Here is a 5,481-nt window from a genome sequence, read left to right as displayed (position 1 = left end):
TACAGGAAACAGAAAACGCAAGCGGTAGCCTCTCATCATTCAACCAATCCTAGCCACCGTAAACTGATGATTGTTCCAAATAACCAATCGAAACTACACTTTCCCCGCCTGGTTCCGTCATTTAACCAGTTTCAACCAATAAAAATCTCATTGTTTTAATTTATCTTTCCTCAACCCCTATTTAATGAAATACAGCGCGATTTTGGATATGGAACATCTTCAGCTCCTGAACTGGCCTCCTGTGTTGCAATGCAACATCAAGACTAGAAAGACCAAAAGGGAGTAGCAACAATTTTCAGTGCCGTACCCAGAATGTGATGAAGAGGTGCCGGTGTTGGTCTGGAGTAGTCAAAGTTAAAAATCACACAACACCGGGTTATGGTCCAACTGGTTTATTTGGAAGTACTGGCTTTCGGGGCCTTTGTCAGTAGCTAGCGAGGCAGGATCATAAGAAACAGAATTTATAGCACAAGGTGATAGTGCCATGCAGCTGACACTATGATCTTATGCTATAAATTCTGTGTCTCATTCCTGAAGAAGGGCTCATGCCCGAAACGTCGATTCTCCTGCTCCTCGGATGCTGTCTGGCCTGCTGTGTTTTTCCAGCACGACATTTTTTCAACTCTCATGATCCTGCCCGACTTAGCTACCTGATGAAGGAGCAGCCCTCCGAAAGCTAATATTTCCAAATAAACCTTTTAGACCAAAACTTGGTGTTGTGTGATTTTTAACTAGACCTAGAATAGAGCAGCAAACGATTGCGTTGCTTATCTAATACACATACGTCGCACATTTCCTTTAATACTTTACCGTTCTAATCCTGTGCAACTCTTATAATAGATACATTTATTCTAATACTTTGATTCTTCCCCATGATTAATCTCCATCCCTGACTTCACTTTCCCAACATTTGCAGTGGCATATCTGCATGTCAGCACTCTGGGATCTTTTGCTCAGTTAAGGGTGCTATATAAATACAGGTTTTAAAAGTCCACACCACAGCTTTGCAAAGAAAAAGTTTACATTTTTGAATTATTACAATTATGATAATCGGTCCTTTCTACCATTTGAACTTGGTCTGAATTCAAGTAACTGAAAGGCAAACTTAAAATTCAACTTATATTAGCTTCCTCTATTCAACAACGCATGGGTCTCAAATTCTTCAAATTCATAAGTGAGCTTTCTTAACCCAAGGCCTACATTTTATTTGTAACTTTTCTGACCAGTCAGGATTGGATATTACATTTCATATCCTCAAATATATATATTTGATATATATTTCATATCCTCAAAGGGAAATACATCTGCATTATATTGTACATGGTGTTATGTTCTTGCTCGTACAAACAGTGCAGAGTGTGGTGTGGTCAACAACACATACCAATGATACATTAAAGGGCCAGTGATATTGAGCTTTGCAACTTCGGAGAATTCAACAGTTTCAATTTAGTTTTATTTTCTTGTGAATCATTCCTCTGTTGCCAAAAATGTGTATTTAAATGCCATAGTTTTCTTTTTGGGAGGAACTAAAATTCAAAACCAAGTCATGAGCACAAATATGATAAATCAGAACTACAGGAATTATCAGCTTTTTTCAATGGAAGGAGGACAATTACCAAAATAAATCCACAAATTGTATCTGAGGCAATCAGAAATGTTTATATTTGATGGAAAACTGCAGTAACATTCTCATGTTACAGATACAGAATGTACTTGTTTATGTACAACTATTCACAATGGAGTGCTAAGTGGATGATGTCTATTGTTAATATTACCAGAAATCTGTGACACTTGCTTACAATTGATATAATTTTATGCATAGCATGTAATTGCAGGTTCTAACCACAGGGTGTTACTGTACCATCAGTCTTTCAGCCTCTGAACTGGGCAGGCCTATTCCAGCTACCATTATTTTTATCTCTTAGTAATTTTGATTTAAATATCACCTATATTTTTTAGTTTGTTAAATCTCAGTTGCTAATTTCAATCCTTTACATTCACTTGTCCTGGACAACCTACGTGTTCTCATTACTTAAGATATAAAGATTTAAACAGCTGGATTTGCTGTGAATATACTGAACGCTGATAAGAGACTGTACCTGGATTGAAACTAACTGAACAACCGTTAATAACAGATGTTGCCTTCCACTCACCCTAATGCTGTCTGATTGATTAATTTGCTGACCACAAACTGATTGTGGGTCTGAGTGAGAGAAACTCATCAGGCCTACCACTATGCTTACATAAGTCCTTTAATCCATTAATGACTCCGTTAAGTGCCATTTATTATCTTATCTGTTCATGAATGCCATCTGCCTCTGTTTCCATCACAGACACTGTGTTGGATCAACTTCACATCTCACTCCTGGACACTCCAAGTTATCCCATCTTCTTTCCTGTTGTTCCTTTGCTCTGCTCGTGTTTTGAATGTGGTCTCTTTCTGCTGTTTCACTCCTTCCAAACCTGTTTATCCCTTTTTTTAGTAAAAAAGCAAAATACCAAAGATGATACAATCTGAAATATAAACTGAAAATGCTGGAAATATTTAGCAGATAAAACAGTACCCCTGGATGGAACCACAGTTAATGTTTCAGACCAATGCCTTTCATTAGGATTTTCCCACTTGATAGAAGATGAAAGTGTCCCACGACTATTGCATTACCCATGTCATATGTCACAAGACTAGCATAGGGCCTATACATGACACCTGCTTTTTTCTTCTCCTTTCTGGTCTCCTTCCTATTAGAAAGATGTTGCGAAACTTGATAGGGTTCAGAAAAGATTTACAAGGATGTTGCCAGGGTTGGAGGATTTGAGCTATAGTGAGAGGTTGATTAGGCTGGGGCTGTTTTCCCTGGAGTGTCGGAGGCTGAGGGGTGACCTTACATAGGTTTACATAATCATGAGGAGCATGGATAGGATAAATAGACAAAGTCTCTTCCCAGGGGTGAGGGAGTCCAGAACTAGGGGGCTATTGGTTTAGGGTGAGAGGGGAAAGATATAAAAGAGATCTAAGGGGCAACTTTTTCACGCTGAGGGTGATATGTGTATGGAATGAGCTGTCAGAGGATGTGGTGGAGGCTGATACAATTGCAACATTTAAAAGGCATCTGGATGGATATATAGATATAAAGGTTTTGGAGGCATATAGGCCAGGTGCTGGCAAGAGGGAGTAAATTGGGTTGGGATATCTGGTTGGCATGGACAAGTTGGACCGAAGGGTCTGTTTCCATGCTGTACATCTCTATGACTCTATGACTATTGCTTATCAGCACCCATACTGATTGTGTCTAAGGTAATCGATGCACAAAGGTTAATTTGAGCTAAGATAAATTTCTGCAGTCTCTGTTATGTAACGCTTGCTGGAACATTGATCAGACAGTTATTTGGACTCTGATATAGTCTCCTGTTGGAGGTATACCTCTTGTTAGTAATAGTTAATATGTCTAATAGTTCATTTAACTTTATATTGTTGCTGTTGTGTAATAAGCCACATTCTGTTATCAAGGACAAGATTTACTCTGAGAATTATTAGTGGGTCCATCCTCATCCACCGAGGACTAAACAGCTTCCTAGAATAATATTGAAAGCAGGATTGGTGGCACCACTCTACGCTAATTACAAGGTAATAGTGTCTGCCATCACATCATATTAGAATATGGTGACAACAATGGACTTCTTGTAACTGTTATAATAGATTCTGCATTGTGATTTCCTGGGCTGCAATCCTTTCTCACCTCTGCCTTAACTCATCCTTTATTATTAGGGCTAACCTGCCACCTTTTCCACTTTGCAAATCTTCTTAAAAAAAACTCGAATGCTCTTTTCTGAACTGAATCACTCTATAACCATGTCATCAAACACTTTTATCTCTATGGGTGGAATTTATTCATGGTGTTGTCTCCCCCAATGCCAGGTTAAAATGTGGGAACAAAATGATGCAGGTCTCCAGCATCCAGCCAGATAGATTGTCCAATAAGTGACTGTGATGTTTGTGGACAGCCTACCACATGCCTGAGCAGGAGTGCTGTTAATCACCTGACACGAGATACTGTTGCTATGGTTGTTGAAAAGCTGCCACACAAATACACTGTATCAAAGGCTTTGGTAACAGAAGGTTCCTGTGGATGGGTAAGGAGCTCTATTACTAAGGATTGATCAGTGTAAGATAGATTGTGAACATACATCAAGCACATTCTACTGAGTAACTATAAGGTTAAACATCTTCTATCAAGAAATGTTACAGAGTGGACATAGGACGACCCCAGGATTCAGTAACAGCTCACTTCTTGGTCTCCTCCATGTCACACAGAATCATAAAAATAGTCATTGTCTTCAGATAGCTAGAAGAAAGCCATTCTATTTGACTGACAGGTGGTGGCAGAGTGAGCAGGAAAGGAGAAAGTGAGGTCTGCAGATGCTGGAGATCAGAATCAAGAGTGTGTTGCTGGAAAAGCACAGCAGTTCAGGCAGCATCAAGGAGCAGGAGAATCACCATTTCAGGCCAGAGCCCTTCATCAGGAAACAGAAATACTTTCCTGATGAAGGGCTCTGGCCCAAAAACATCTATTCTTCTGCCCCTCAGATGCTGCCTGACCTGCTGTGCTTTTCCAGTAACACACTCGACCCTGAGTAGGAAAGGAGTTCGTCATTGTGATTGACTGAAGTATAAGGAGGTGATGGATTACCTAATTTGAACTGGGAGGGTGAGTCTGAGTGAATGCCATACATTTGTATGGGTCTGGTCAAGTCAGCATGTGTGCCCTGTGCACTTCACCAGCTGTTCAGGATGCATGTAGGTTTCAGGCAAAACCCTCTATCCCTCTGTGAAGATCGCCCTTGCTCCTCACATTACAGTGCGGCATGTGAGTGGAACTAGAGATACAAAAAGCAATCCTTGAACAAGGGAAAGTCCTGCACTGAAGTTATTTTCTCAGCTAGTCAAACTTGCTATTCACGCAGGACAAATATATAACATTGCACATACAACTAATATAGAATCAGGATTCCTACATGGAGTGTGTTTTGAACTGCACTCAACTAGAAATGGAGAGGGTTGCACCTGTGATCGATAATTGAGAGTTTAGTAACTCAGATCGAATTGTGCATAGACAAACCAACTGGCTTGCCTCATGCCATCCCCTTTGATGATGAAAGGTGCAGATTCAGAGGCCACACCATCAAATTATTCCCTTCCTTCATCACTAGTGCAGACACATTGACCATGGTGGGTAGACACACTATAACAGTTTTTGTTCACATTCTTTTGAGTACCACACTGTTGGGTGAATGCAGAAAATACAGGAGCTGTTACAGGCTAATCTAATGAGGGTAAGAGTCAGCCTGTTAGAGACTGGCAGGAAAGAATCTGGTGGAGCTTCCTGAGTCATTATGCAGATATGTACAGGCAATGGAGGATTGCATCCGGGCCATGACTCCTGTCATGTCTCAGTTGGGTGAATGTATTCCTTCCCCCATGGT

The sequence above is a fragment of the Chiloscyllium punctatum genome, chromosome 7 (assembly GCF_047496795.1).
Source record: "Chiloscyllium punctatum isolate Juve2018m chromosome 7, sChiPun1.3, whole genome shotgun sequence".
Taxonomy (NCBI): domain Eukaryota; kingdom Metazoa; phylum Chordata; class Chondrichthyes; order Orectolobiformes; family Hemiscylliidae; genus Chiloscyllium; species Chiloscyllium punctatum.
Note: the sequence above shows the minus strand (reverse complement) of the source record.